This window comes from Leiobunum rupestre, chromosome 6 (assembly GCF_980474605.1).
Source record: "Leiobunum rupestre chromosome 6, qqLeiRupe1.1.hap1, whole genome shotgun sequence".
Lineage (NCBI taxonomy): Eukaryota > Metazoa > Arthropoda > Arachnida > Opiliones > Sclerosomatidae > Leiobunum > Leiobunum rupestre.
The window spans coordinates 16537388-16553909 of record NC_143389.1 but is presented as its reverse complement, the minus strand read 5'-3'; the positions used below and the strand labels follow the sequence as shown (position 1 = coordinate 16553909).

The following is a 16522-nucleotide window of genomic DNA, read 5'->3' as shown; positions in this document are numbered from 1 at the left end:
AATTTAAATTTTCAAATAATTTTTTTGGAAACTTGCATAAATATTCAATGCAACCACGTTACGGTGTTTGAAATTGATCGCCAAAACTATGTATTGTAGAAGTACGAAATTTTCAGCAGGTATTCGATGACTAGTAAGGGTTTTAAATTGAAATTTTAGCGTAAATCGGTGAACTTTTCACAGTTTTGGAAAAACTTATTGTTTCTGACAAATAGTTTTAATAAGAAAGTGAAAGAGCAGACTCTAAGGTTAGAATAAACTTGGTTTGGTTAAAATCCGCCTATTTTTCACTGAAATATGAGGTCATGAAAAAACAAGCTGGTCGTAGGAGGCAATCTCTTTTTAGTAGTTGTGGACTTCGGGAGGGGTTAGGAAGGGAAAAATTACAGTGATGCAAGGGCGTATCCAGGATTTTATTTCAGGGGGGGGGGTTTGAGGGAAAATTTCAAGGGGGAGTGCTGACGGAAGTTTCACTGATTTTTATTAGGCACCCTCCTCCCCGCTCATCAGCATTTCGGGGGGGGGGTTTCAACCCCCAACCCCCCCTTAAATACGCCCTTGCAGTGATGTAGATCATTGACCAGCAGCGTCATATTTCTGAAATAAAAAACATATGGTCTTCGTTTTTAGTCTGCTACAACGATACTGTGAGAAGTGGTAGGCTTTAGGTAATCTTCGTCTTTTAGTAAAAAACATTTGCTCGTAAGTTAAAATTAAATAATAAATCTTCCAATGGGGAAAAGAGGTTCAGTTTTCTGTGTAAGCAATAGTCATGGAAAGCGATCACTGGTTATATTCATCGGCTCCCTAATGACCAGATATTAAGAAAATAATGGATAAAACGTATTCAAGGCAGCTATAATATTGAAGAAAGCGAAGATTTGGCAGCCAAGAAAAACACTGTTATTTGTTGATTAAACTTTATTGCAAGTGGTAGAGAAAGCAGAGAAGATATTTTTCCTATTTTCATTGGCAAGAACATTTCTCCTCCAACACTATTACTCTCAAGTGAGAAGTTAGATAATTTATCTGAATGATTGTTGGAGAATATTGTTTCTAAAGTTATTATCGGAGAAGCTAGTATGGAGGACTCTCCGCCAATTCTTACACCTGCAGCTGATATAACATCGCAACCGGAAAAGCATTGTGGTATGTAAATGGTTTTTTTAATTAAAGGGATGATTCACCAACTTTCCGACATTTCAGATCACAGCTACTACAATGAGGATGATCCCCGTATAACACAAAAACTGCTAAGCGCTACGTTCACCAAAAGCCAAGACCTGGAGCAAAATTATTATAATCTAAAAGTTAGTTACGAAACATGAATGAAGTTTTGTTTAGTATTGAGCCCGAATTAGGAAATATTGAAATTTTTAATTGATAGACTAACGAGGAGACGACCCGAGGTGGTTCTCACCGATTTGGTTCAAAGTTGGGGGATTGTTAGACCTAGATGTAACATGAAACCCGTTAAAGGGAAAAGTTACGCTGGGCTTCCGTTTTGCCATGGCAACCAAAAATGTTTTTGACAACATAAAATAAGAAAAAGTCTATGTAAAATAACATGCGAAAATGACAAATTCTAAGGGCCCTTGTGCAAAACTTCAATTAATAAAAAAAAAATTATTTAAAAAAAAATAAACAAAATAGTAAATTTAACATTTTTGGATTACTTTGGACAAATAGGGGGAATAAAAACCAGTTTGGGTGAACTCGAGCGAATTTGAATAAATACGTCGAAATTTTAGGTATAATACAAAATTTTTGTAAAACTTATGCCGTGATAACTGCCATATATTTTCGCCGATAAATCTTAAAATTTCTATATTACATTATCTGAACGATGTAAACAGATTTTTAGATTTCGATAGAAAAACGACGCCATTTTATAAAATGGCGGATATAAATATAAATCATGGTGCAATAAGTTAGGTAATTTGTATCCGATTAACCTAAGATTTTCTACGTTACATTATCTGCCCGAATTAATTCGTACTATAGATTTTTATAAAAAACCGACACCATTTTGGAAAATGGCGGATTTCAATAAAACTCATCGTGCGATAAGTTCGGTAAATATTCGTCGATTAATCAGAAATTTTCTATGTTTCATTATCTGCCTGAGTTAATTAGATCTATAGGTTTTCCAATAATAATCCGACGCCATTTTGAAAAATGGTGGATATAAATATAACTTATGATGCGATAACTGCCGAAATTATTTGTCGATTTACGTGAAATTTTCTACATTACATTATCTGATCAAATAAATAAGCCCCTTACACTGTGATAGAAATATGACGCCATTTTACAAAATGGCAGATATCAATATCTCATAATGCGATAACCGCCGAAATTATTTGTCCAGTTACTTGAAATTTTCTACTTTACATAACCTATTAAAGATAATAAATCCTATTAATTTTAATAAAATTCGAGGCCATTTGGGAAATGGCGGATGTCATATAAGTTCCGTAATTATTCGGCGATAAATCTGAATTTTTCTGTTTCATTAAATGATCGAATAAATAAGTCCTTTCTATTTTGAATAAAATGGGTAAATTTTAATACATTTCGGCCAAATCCAATATTATTGGGTAAGTTCTTATATCATTGGATTAATAGAAAAAAATTATGGTTAAATTTATCATTTAGGCATAATTTGGGAAAATTGAAATATTATTAAATTAGTTCAATTGGCATTGTAGAATTATTGGTAATTTGGGAAATTATTGTTAATTCAGAAAATGGTTGTTATTCAGGAAATTTTGGGTAATTTGGAAAATTATTGACAATTTGGGAAATAATTCGTAATTTGGGAAATAATTGGTAATTTGGGAAATAATTGGTAATTTGGGAAATAATTTGTTATTTTGGACACTATTGGTAATTCTGGAAACTATTGGTAATTCTGGAAATTATTGGTAATTCTGGAAATTATTGGTAACTCGGGAATTTATGGGTAACTCGAGAAATTATGGGTAACTCGAGAAATTATTGGTAACTCGGAAAATTATTGGTAACTCGGAAAATTATTGGTAACTCGGTAAATTATTGATAACTCTGGAAATTATTGTTAACTCGGGAAATTATTGATAACTCAGGAAATTATTGGTAACTCGGGAAATTATTGGTAACTCGGGAAATTATTGGTAACTCGGGAAATTATTGGTAACTCGGAAATTATGCGCTATTTTGCATACGGCAGATTTCAAATTAATGTACAAATAATTTCGGCAGTTATCGCATTATGAGATATTGATATCTGCCATTCTGTAAAATGGCGTCATATTTCTATCACGGTGTAAGGGGCTTCTTTATTCGATCAGATAATGTAATGTAGAAAATTTCACGTAAAACGACAAATAATTTCGGCAGTTATCGCATCATAAGTTATATTTATATCCATTATTTTTCAAAATGGCGTCGGATTATTATTGGAAAAACCATAGGTCTAATTAACTCAGGCAGATAATGAAACGTAGAAAATATCTTATTAATCGACGAATATTTACGGAACTTATCGCACGATGAGTTTTATTGATATCCGCCATTTTACAAAATGGTGTCGGATTTCTATAAAAATCTATAGTACGAATTCATTCGGGCAGATAATGTAACGTAAAAAATCTTAGGCTAATCGGATAAAAATTACCTAACTTATTGCACCATGATTTATATTTGTATCCGCCATTTTATAAAATGGCGTCGTTTTTCTTTCGAAATCTAAAAATCTGTTTACATCGTTCAGATAATGTAATATAGAAATTTTAAGATTCATCGGCGAAAATATATGGCAGTTATCACGGCATAAGTTTTACAAATATTTTGTATTATACCTAAAATTTCGACGTATTTATTCAAATTCGCTCGAGTTCACCCAAACTGGTTTTTATTCCCCCCTATTTGTCCAAAGTAATCCAAAAATGTTAAATTTACTATTTTGTTTATTTTTTTTTAAATAATTTTTTTTTATTAATTGAAGTTTTGCACAAGGGGGGACCCTTAGAATTTGTCATTTTCGCATGTTATTTTACATAGACTTTTTCTTATTTTATGTTGTCAAAAACATTTTTGGTTGCCATGGCAAAAAGGAAGCCCAGCGTATTTTTTCCCTTTAACGGGTTTCATGTTACATCTAGGTCTAACAATCCCCCAACTTTGAACCAAATCGGTGAGAACCACCTCGGGTCGTCTCCTTGTAAGTGATAACCATAGCTTCAACAGGCTGACCAATGTCTCTGGATTTTCGAAATCAGCTTTTCTTAACTTTGGAGTATCATAAACAACCATTAGCAACTATACAGGGTGTCTTAATTTGATCGGCACAGGCATTTTTCTCAAAATTTATACTTTCTAGATATGTGAAATTTTCAGTATATACTCTCTTGGGGGAGATCGTTGTTATTTGTAAATTTCTGAAAAATCGTGAAATTTTTCGCGGTTTTAGAAGTGTTAGTTTTGCAAAGCTACGTGATAGATTGTAGTGAATTTTTCATTCAAACTCGGAATAAGTTCCAGTGTTCAGCGATATCGAGATACACGATATCTATATACGAATCTAGCTACGTGTTTAGAAATTTTTTTTAGGTACAAGTTACAATTCTTGGTAAAAGGTACTACCTACTTTGAGACGAACGCAGATAAATAAAAAAAACTCTTACATATATTTTTATCTTTACTAATTGCCAATGATATACCTTATTCATCTTGACTATCACCCTTTGGTATCTACCTTTTTTTTGAGGGGCTCTATCTGCGACGTTCGTTATGCTTACCTGTCTCAGTTTCAGTAGGAATATTTTAGCACGTTACTATAGATATACCAGGTACAAAGGCTGCATTTACGTATTGGTTTATGCGATCTAATTGCGTGTTTAGTTTCGATTAGGATTATTTATTTTTGGAGCTTACGAGAGTCGATGCTGTTTGGCCGCGAGACACGAGCGTTTACTTATTCAGCCTCTAAAACCACGTATAGGCTTTGCCTCAGTGGTTGCCAGCAAAGTTGATTTGCAAATAAATATTATTAAAACAAGCGTTGACGCTTACCATGGGTACGTTCAGTAACAGTCAACGGAAACAAACCCGACGGATTTATATTTTCCACCGATGAGCTTTTTCGTCATAATGACGTCGTAGGTTGCCGAACGCTTTTATTCATTCCTCGGTGTTTTCTTAAAATGGAGTTGAATTAATAGTAGTTTTACGTCAGTAATGACGTCAGTCATCGGAAAAACCGGCCCTTGAAGCCGATGACTTCGGTGAGCAAGCGATGACCATCGTGACGTCAAAAACGGAAACCGATGTCAGCGATTACTCGGTGAGTCCGATGAGCGCTGCTGAACGTGATAACCGCGAGCGTCACTCAATCCAATGTTTCACTTCCTTACCTCTTGGACAGGGAATTCTTAATCCCCGTCGATGGCACCACCGATAAGGATAGTTCTTTATCCGTTCATTGTTTAAGTTGTCCTGATAGAACAGTGTTGAAGACCTCAAGAACATCTACTGGTGACTAGTCCTGCTGAAGCGCATTAAGGTACGTTGGAACTGAATCGTAACATAATAACAATAAGTATGACGAGATTTACAACCAAACTGATTTTCATAGATATTGCGTAATCAAGATGTTTTCTCAGCACAGAGCCCTCTAGTGTCTAAAATGTGCGAGACTTCCGCTAAGCCGAAACATCTGGAATATTAGGCTAAAATGATCACAATTATAAAAGTTTTTCTCGGCGTCAGGAGCTCATGTTTTTTTTTATCACGCGTGATTCGCCCGCGGGCTTCAAAACCAAGCCAAAGCCCCTCGCGACTCCACAACGTGTTCTCCGATATTAGGCTTAAATTTTTATCAAAAAGTATAATATAGTCATCCAAAACGGTAAGTCGCGAGTCCAAGTCAGAGCTTGAAGAGAGTATCAGTGCCGAAAAAAGGTTCGATTAGAAAATTAGCATTAAAGCAATAGGAAGTGTCATACTTATTCTTATTATGTTACTTATGATCGTACTTATAATGTCAAAAATCATAAATGTTCAGTGGCGTCGGAACGTTTCTCAGACTGGAAGGGGTGCAAGATTTTTCTTTTTTTTTTCACGGCGGTGCAAATTGAGGAACTGGGCAATGGTTTTCAAAGAGTAGGTGCTGACCGGTGCTGACAGACGTTCTTCATTTTGACTACTCTCCAAGCTATAGCGACAGGAGCCCACCCATCCTTTCGAACAGACATCCTTGCGCCCAAGAATATGTATATACTGAGTGATGTATTATGCTCCGTGTTTGACCTCTTAAGCGATATTATACTTATGTAACTAAAAATAGTTTTTCTATTAAAAAACATCAATTCCCCACTTTTGACATATTTTAATGAAATGAAATATAGGGGCGTATAGTTTTTAACGCCACTGAATATGTTCACGTGACGTAGAAAAGCAACTAGGCCACGGTTTGGGAAAGTGCCGTAAGGAATGATAAAATTTTAAGTTTAATAGGTCATAAGAGGATTCCCTTAAGGTTCTCGTAAACATGCTATAATCCTACCTTAACTATGTTAATGAAATGTAATCGTCCAGCTTACTTAATATTACCATAAGTCTATAATATTGTTCCATAAGTTTGTCACTTTGGGGAATATTTTACTGAGAGCTAGTAATGGAGGGGCGTCATCACAAGAATAAAATCTCCCCCTAGCGAGGCGCTGTCAAAGGCTACGCTCGACGCGTTAGCAAGCGGACGCAAAATGGCGACGAAGCCCGTCATGCAGTCTGTCTTGTGAATAGCTCTCGGTAAAACTCTTGCATCTGAAGAAGAGAAAGTGTCACACTTTTGTTTCAATATTATACACTTATGATATTACATGGAGCGAGTTCTAATGTTGCGCGTGTAACATTTTAGAGAAAACACTCCACTTTATTGTTACAACTAGAAGCAAAGAAAGCTTCCAAGAGGAAGATTTCAGATTCTAACGGTGATAGTTCAAAGCGTATGGGCTTGTATCCTCCCAACAGAAATCAAGTACGTATTATATCTCATTTATACTCGTATCAAAAACTTCAAAGATTATTCAATGTTTAGCGATTTCACGAATTAGCCTCGTAAAACGCGCTGTACGAAGTTACTTTAGGTGAAGTATGAAACACAAATCAACCCAACCTAATCAAACCCACGCTACACCAACTTAAATTGGTTACGTTTGCTTAGACAGTGTCGTGTCTGTGTTGGTGTTGGTGTTGGTAGGCTAGGCTTACACTCGGTGAACTTGAAAGATTTTATTTCGAAATCAGATTTATATATTTCGGATTTTTTCCAGACTTTTTAGATCATTTGAGAATATATAATTAATAAATATAATAATAATAATAAAAATAATTAGTTAATAACCAAATTTAGGGCTTTGCTAGTACAGTGGCGTAGCAAGGGGCTGAGGGGGCAGTCCACCTCAGGTGGCACATTCTTGGGGGTGTTGTACTTGGGGGGAAGTACTCTCGGAAGTACTCTATTTGCATTACCCTCCAAAATTTGAGGTGAGACGTGTGAGGAGCGGCAAAATTGAGGGACAGTCCCGGTTGGCAAATGATCTAACTACGCCACTGTGCAGTAACATAGGGATCGCTCAGAATTTGTCTTACTCAAATATGGCATAAAATATTTTGTATCTGAACGGCTGAAAATTCAAGCACCCTGCCTCCAATTATATCTGTAAATCGGCGATCTAATGTAGTCTATTTATTTCCAAAATTGGCCATAATATCCAAACATCGCGTTTTTAAACTGAATTAGATATTGTTCACCTGTTTCTTTTAAAATGTAGACGAGGCTGTTATGAATTACATAGTTTCCGAATTGCGACCAATATATACCGTTGAAAAGCCATCATTTCGCCGCATGATCAAAATATTGTCTGGTGGTGCGGAAACCTCCATAGTGCACGTGTTTTAAGGCGAAATTTTTATCCAAGCGACAATCTTTAGAATGTAATCTAAGAATTAAATTTTTGAATGTAAGTTATCTATGTGCAACAGCGGATATTTGGAGCACGAGTCATAAGTCTTTCATGGGAGTTACCGGACACTATATAGATCCGTCTTCTTTAAAGCGGGTATCTATCTTACTCGCATGCCAAAGAGATTGCGTCCGTGTTATTTGCAATTTACACTAAAAACGGTTTAAAAATACCACAATTAGTGGAAAAGCCTTCAGAATTTTCAGTGATCCTGATAACCTAACCACCTACGATGTATCCTCCCTGGACGACGATTATCAGAAAACAATAACGGTAGAAGCGCTTCCTGATGTCTCTCTGGAAAGCGATAATTTACAAGATACTAGTCTACCCAAACACTACAAGTGCTTCGCTCATCCATTGAATTTGGTAGCGACGACTGATGCTAATAGGGCTTTAAAGGATTCGGTGTACAAAAACCGGTACATATTGGTACATATTGGTTATTATGAAGTGGTGCGCCATCTGGAACTAACTTAGTAGATCAACCCAATCATCTGATTATGTTAGTGACATTCTACCTTAACGGTTACCTATCCCTTGTCCAACGAGATGGAATTCGTTTTACGATTGCCTCTTGGCAATTGTTAACTCGAAGGAACACTTGCCCGCTATTGCCGATATTCATGGTCAACCTCAGTTACAAGCTGGTGATTTTGATTTTATTATGGAGTACCTTTCCTTCATGCGGCCGGTTGCTACTGCCTTAGACTTACTTAAAGTGGAGGAACAGAGTTACTTAGGTATGGTGCTTCCTACATTGTATCAAATTAAACTATCCTTGGCTACTCTGGACAACGTAGGTAATATGTTCGCTTTGATCAAAGCCATCAGTGAAGGCATAAATATCCGATTTTCTGACATACTAACATTGATGCAGCCTGAGAGTAAACCTTATATATTATCTACCGTGTCGTTACCGAAGTTTAAACTCTAGTGGCTGTCAATAAGTGAAGAGAGATATATGTTTGAACAGGAACCACTTGGAATTTCTAAAAACAAAATAAGTTTACATATGTGCTTCAATTATACCACCGTTAGCTGCGATACACATCTGGGCACGGTAAAAAAGATTAAGACGATCCTGTAGATAAAATGGACCAATAAGTCTATCTCCTACTAGACCAGCCCACACATTGACGAGAAACTGCTACTGATGGTCATGAGTGTATCCACAGTACGTGAGTATTATCCACATGATTGTTCGGGTGGTTAAATGGGCCATCCCTTGAGAAAAAGCACTCATCGGAAATTAGCAAAAGAAGCTAAAAATCCCGATTTTCGTCAGTCTGCATGTCTTCATTGTGATGGAATGTCGATTGGTAAGGATGATAATGGTGACTGTTTAGAACTCTTCAGACGTAGCTAATTTGCCACACGCAGGTCATTGCTCGCAACTCTGACGATCGATCGAAGATATGCAACTAAGTACTCAAGGACAACGTCTTTCAAGTAAAATTTGTTTCGTCCTTGTCCACGGAACCTCGGATTGAGGTTTCCTTTATGTCTCTGAGAACAGTTGTGTGACTAGGGCTACAGTTGGGAAAACGATTTTTAAATAACTGGCTTACTTGTATGATAATTTGATACGATCTTAATTTTAATTTGATTTAATGTTTAGTTAACCGCCACAACATATGATATATTCCGGTTCTCGTCTATTTTGGTCGACGATTAATAATCAATAGAGGACAACTATTTGCCTAGGGGAATGATTATGAGATAACAAGGAAACTGGTTTTGAAGATTGCCAAGCAGAAATTTTATTTTAAAGTTTACGCATTTAAACAATTTTACCTTAAAAGAATCTAGCCTACATCTACGGTGCACCTATTTACTAAAAAAAATCCTACTTAAACTAGAAAGACTCGCGACAATTTACAACTATTAAATAACCATTAAACCAGACAATATTAATATTACGGGTGGGGTAGCGGTGTGGTTAGCGCTTTTCGCCTCACAGCAAGAGGAGCCGGGTTCGATGCCAACTTGTGGCACTGGGTGAAAACTTGGAACTACTCTCTACAAGTTATCTCCCCACTGGTTAAATGGGTTTTCCCTCGAGTTCTTCGTTTTCTTATTCACATAAAAACTTTTATATGCTAAAGGTAATAGTTAGTGTAGGGAACTGTTGGCTCGTGTGGCATGAAGGGCTTGCCACCACCCTCCTACACATTGTAACCCGGCCACCTGTTTAAAGGAATTATAAGTCGCTAGATGATTTGAGGTGGTGCTTTGGGTATTAGCTTAGCTAATTATTTAAATTAACGCAATTAATAAACATTTTGATTAAGTCTCTAACTTCTGGCGGACAGTTTTCGGTTATGACGCGTTGCAAGCAAATCGATTCACAGGATGTGAAAGATAAAGGATTTTACCAAGCTTAACTAATTAAAGTAAAAGACTAAGTTAAAATAAGGAATGTTTATTCGGGAATGAATAATAAAACAGATTTGACCGTATATATATACGTAGGATAAAAAACAATTAAATGAAAGAAAGAAAGAAGAGTAAAGAAATCAATAGATAACAGTGTTTTCTTTTGGACGCTGCCGCTCCTATGCCAACAAAATATACTTGGTGTCGAAGAAGTGCTGGGGTGAACTTGTCCCGTGTCCTTTAGCTACAGGTGAAGTCTCGTAGATTTTCGTCTGTATTTTGCGTTCTGTAAGATCCACGACAGTCATTTTATCGGGAACACATTTATTGGCACCGCGGAACACAATTCAAAACCGCACAGTTTAAAACCGACTCACGGAACATTCCGAGTCTCGGGTATACGGTCGTGCCCGTTCTCAGAATCCGGACCCTGTCTTTGGTAAGATAACCAGCATTTTCGAGGGGCAGGTTTCTTCTGACACCTTTCTGTCCTGACAAAGACTACGAAATCTCCGTTTCCTCTTTTTAACCGACGTCATGGGTTTATTGCCAAAAAGGGCTGTTTTGACCCAAATCCGAGATTTCACAATTTTCTACACAAAATGAAATACCTTCGAGGGGCGTCTCCCCTCAACACGTACCTAATTACCCTACGTTTAGTATTTACAAATGGGAAAAAGGCTTGGTAACCTATACATACGAAGCGAAGGGGAATTCCGCGAAAATTAGGGATAGTGAAAGCCTGAAGAACTATTGAAAACCTCACAGTCGAAGGGGGAACCAGCGCACCTTGCCAGATATACGATAATATATCGTAGGGCCAATCCACATTGTATTCTCCCAGTGACCAGCACTTCAAAATTAATTTAGGCCTAGCCCAGTTGACCGCGAAACTTTGAAAATATGTTTATTAAATTTGAATTTTCAATAATTACTACTATTTTATTTAAATTTGGAATAAGCCTTAATTTTCACGTTACATAATGAACGGGCGTTCCGATTACCTACACTGAGAAAAAGCTCAAGCATATGGATGCGCTGCTCCAAATTACACTTAACTTGAATTGATAATTTCGAATACTGATTTTATTTCGTAGTGGTACAGCTTACTATTTTAAGAGTAAACGTAATTAAATAAACAGATGACTTTAGGTCAGTTCTTATTCTTCATTTCATTTCATTTAAAAATGTCAAATGTAGTTTTTTTTAGAAATTCCAACTTAGAAACATTTTGGTCAATTTTCGATTAAAATAAATGTAATAAAAAGCTATTGCGTCCTACGACCACCTTGTTTTCTCATGACCTCATATTTCAGTGAAAAATAGGTGGATTTTAACCAAACCAAGTTTATTCTAACCTTTTAGCGTGTGCTCTTTCACTTTCTCATTGAAACATTTTGTCTGAAACCTACCAGTGAAAAATATTATTTTCCAAAACCATGAAAAATTATCCTATTTCCGTGGAAATTAAAATTTTAAACGATTACTAGTCATCGAATACCCCCTTAAAATTTAGTAATTCTACAATACAAAGTTTTTGCGAAAACCGCTTGTATCGATCAATTTCAAACACCCTGTATACGTGATCTATTTTGTGCACTTTTAAAATTTCATTGCTTTAAATTTTTTAACTCAGTTTACCTGAACAAGTAGCTAATTTTTAAATTATTATGTATCCTTCAACGAGACAGCTAGCATCCAGATTTACTACTTCCCGGAGGCGCTTGTAACCTTTGGCAATTGCGTTATATTTAAAAGTAAAAGATAATTAATTAACATATATAAGATTTCAAAACAGTTGTAATAATTTATTTTTGGTACTACAAGTGAGGCATACCTAAATAATTCCAGTAATGAAATATATAAAATAAAACTAAACAAAAATATATTGAGATGAACCTCAAATTAACTCAATGAAGGACAAATCTTGTACATAATAAGAAAAAAAACCACTGTTGTACAATTTAAAAGGTTTTATTATAAAAACAGCTACGGCCGTTTCGACGCCAAACACCAGCGTCGTCGTCAGGCTAATTAACTCTTTCTTAAGATCAATCTACAATTTAAATATATTAAATTGATATAGTATAGTTAGCTAATTATTACATTTTAGGTGTAACACCACACCAATACTTTTACCTATGTTCTGCGATAAAACAAAGGAAATTTCTAGATTAGAGCAATCTACATTTCACAGAGCCTTATCAGACTTATTTCTATGATAGAAATTTGCTTCTATTATTTATTTATTATTACATCTACAATTGAACAATGAATATATTACATATTTTCCTTAGAATTTGGCAGGTTTTCAGTTACATCATATCTAAAAAAGATATTTTTTATACTGGGTGCTGCACGACCCTTGAACCAGGCCTGTGCTTCCCTGAAACATTCGCCTCTATTATGTGGTTGCAGGCTTGCGCTAGGATTTTCGGGCCCCAGGTATGCGTTCTCCAAATTTTTACTTAAAAATTTGGTTTTTTGGAAAATTTTAATTAGGCAAACGGGCCGGCGTACTTTTGCCCCGCTTACCCCCCCTAACGCCGGCCCTGTGTGGTTGAACGTATGTGGTAGACTCGCAGGGGTAAACAGTGAAAGAGTGATTAGCGAATTTTGACGAAGGTGCTTTTTCTCCTTGAATCCGCACGGCTACAAATCTGTCCGACTGATACGCTGCACGCAAAATATGCTGGTAGAGCGAGGCTGGTGTAGGAGGTATTAAGTGAATAGCCTTGTTTTTGGTCCAAAACATTTTTTCTTGCTTCTTTAACTTTCTTTAACTGACGGTAGTAACCTGCAATCATATGCGCAGCGATATAACGTCGCTTTGCTCCAACTCTGAATGAGAGCCACAGCTGCTCCAATCCAAGAGCTTGAAGTTTATAAAAGTAAGCAATAGCAAACACAAGTACATCAATATCTACAGTTAAAATAACGACATGTCGAGCTCCATAGCGGGCCGAATCGGTAGCATGTAAAATAATCCGACCTTCAGCTTCGTCCATTTCCTCGCAAGAGAAAAGTTTTGGTTCCTTCCTTTACGGTACGGGGGTATATAAATCCATTATTCAATATCCTTCCAATGAAATGTTTGGTCCAACGTTTGTGACAACGCTTAAGTCTCCTATGCCATTGAAGGCTAACTCACCTAAGAAACGGAATAACTAGTTATTGTTCAATGGTTATTTAGGAAAACTACCCAGTTTACAGGTAGATTTCCCCTTGAGAGAACTTGCCTCGACGTTCGTGTACGGCGTTCTTAATATAAGAATAATAATATTGATCCCAGACAAAATCTACTCTTTTTTCATTAAGGTCAGAGGCGTTTTTTTAACTAATGGTGGAAATTGTATTTCGAAGTACTGCTGAAAAATCTTTGCTGAGTGGGAACGTGCCAGTGCTGCCCTGTCATATACAATAGCATCAAAAGATGCGGGGACCGGGGAGCTCTCAATCAAACCTTTAAATAAAAAAGTACATTTTAATATATAAACCACAAAATAGTGATACCACCAGGCACCCATACCTTCTAAAATATTCGTTAGATCTGACTTTTGTCCAGTTCGTAGTGCACCGTTCTGAGACAGAGAGGGTGGGTAATGTAGATTGTTCTAAACTATAAATTTCTTATGTTTTATTGCACAACATAGGTAAAAGTGTTGGGGTGGAGTTACACTTAAAATTCAATAATTAGCAAACTACTTTATCAATTTATTTTTGTTTAGTTTTAGTTTTTATATTACATGACTGGAAACGGCAGTTTTTTGCAGTTCTATGGGGTGGTAATAAGATTTTTTATCAATTACCTTTGACATTTTTCCATTTTTGAGATTTGGTGAATTGCATTCGATAGATACTTAACTTAGAATAAGAACGACTCCTCATTTGTTAATTTCCATGGCGTAATTCTCGAGGTAAACGCGACGAAAAAATAACTGCCCTCCACACGGTCAAAAATTGAGGTGCTGCGGGTGTACCGCTGCTACTACTTGGTACATTTTTATGGGGGACATCTTGCTTCCCTCAGTTTTCCATCCCCATTCAGAGGACTCAATGAGTTGCCTCACGAATTTAGTACTTGCCAGTAAATCCTTAGGCTATGATTCCGGAGAAGTCACTTGTTGGTGGCAATACCTCTGGTTTAACAAAGTTTCTAACTTTTTCCGAAAACTAACGGAACCTTAACTCATGAATCTTTTCATTCAAATGACCATGGCTTTTTCTCCGCCTTCAATCTTAAGTTTTGAGATTGAAAAACTTTAGTAAGAATAATTCAGTTAGTGATCATATATTTGAATTAAATATTAAGTTTTCGTTTAATTAGAACTTTGACTTGTAACAAATGGAGGAATATAACCTCCCAGCAAACACAAATCGTCCCTGGGACGTCCCAGCATAGTCCATAGAGCCCAGCTTGGTCCCGTCCAAAATTCGTCCTACGGGACGAATAACGGACGACCCATTTTAGTCCTCGTAGTACCAATTTCGCGACATCCGATATTCAGCCCAATCGACGTTGCATGGATCTCCACTATTCGTCCGAAATGTTTCGTCCATCAATGCTATCTAGAGGCGCGTTTATCAGCAATTAATTTTAATTTGTTTCACCTGTATTTTTATTTGAACTGATAATGATTAATGAACCACAAATATTAATTTTATTATTAATATTATTATTTAAATTTACGAGTTTATTTAACGTGAATTAATGAAATTACGTGTTAAATCAAAACTACTTAATTATTTAATTAATTTTATCTGTTCTTAATTTTATATTTTTTTATATTATTATTTTCTTAAGTTTTATTTCCATTATTTTCATTTGATGAATTATTTCTACAATCTCAGCCAATTACGGCGAAAAAGCTGATCTAAGTTGGCCGCGCTAAAGTCCTTTTAAAATCTGGTAGCCCAGTTCGTAGTTTCTTTTGTACGACGCCATTACTCGATAGTTTGGAATCGGTCAAGGTTCTTACCAAAGACTATGTATACCTTAGACAGGCGTCTGTAGGTAAGAAAGCTGTTAACAGTGGCGAGTCTAGCGCCATCTCGTAGCTGGTCAAAACGGGTTTCGAAAATTTTTCGTTCTTCTTTTACAAAGACTACAGAACTAAGATTTAGTGTCTTTGGTTTGCGGGAAATTTGAAATGAATATGAAAAATATCTTTCACAAAAGAGATAAGGGAAAAAGTGATTATAAATTAATGATATATACTCATATAATTTTTGTTTCGTAAAATTAAGTAAACAAAGAGTTTTATTAGTATCAGAATTTCAGTAAACATTCTAAACAACCATTTGCTTAAGATGAAATCAATAATGTCAATATTTTTTAGATACTTTTCACTAGTTTTTTCACCACGTTCTTTAAAATTTGTTGACAGAGCATTGCTTGATTATTATTTATTTTGGATATTGGCATGTTTCTCTTCTAATTTTCAGAACAACGGCTTCAAAAGGAGTTACGCTTTAGTTTCAAGCCATTTTGCTGTGGTTTTAGGAATTTCTACACATCCCAGTCTTGTTCGTTGATAGTTTTTAGTATTTATTTAATAGTAAGGACTAATTACGCTGTTACGAAAAATGACTACTACTTTATCAGTTTTTCAAATAATACCTAATGTTGGGAATGATATATTTATCACACATTTTTAGGAACTTAGTATTTAATTTACTTTAACGACTAATTTCACTGTTACAAGTAATGAATACTACAGTTTTTCAAATGACTAGATTTGACAATTTATTACTTCATACGCATTTTTAGGAACTTAGTATGACTAAATAAGTGACATTTATAGGAACTTGGCATTTTTAGGAAAAAGATCAACAACCTAAATGTTGAATTCTTAAAAAATTTTTGGATAAAACTGGTTTTGATTTAAGTAAGCAATTATTGAGTCTCTGGCTTGAGGTTTGACTTGAATGTGCTGTGTTTGCTGTTGTAGTGGTACATTGTGAATTTTGATTTTTGAACGCTAATCTCTCTGCGGTAGCTTCACGAGCTTTTCGGTTTCTTTCATCTAAAATACCTGTGTTTAAAAATTTTACAGCATAGTATATACGCATTCGACAGTACAATTTCAAAAAAAAATTTAAAAAACCCTTGACATATTTCATGGTTTGTTATT

General features: G+C 35.7%; 1 long non-coding RNA gene across 1 annotated transcript; it reads left to right on the top strand.

The window, feature by feature from the left end:
* Positions 1-45: 45 nt before the first annotated feature.
* On the top strand, positions 46-1469 carry LOC149939548 (uncharacterized). The gene is made up of 2 exons (XR_016481362.1): positions 46-1149; positions 1207-1469. It is a non-coding gene; the product is annotated as an uncharacterized LOC149939548 (long non-coding RNA).
* The last annotated feature ends 15053 nt before the right edge of the window (positions 1470-16522 follow it).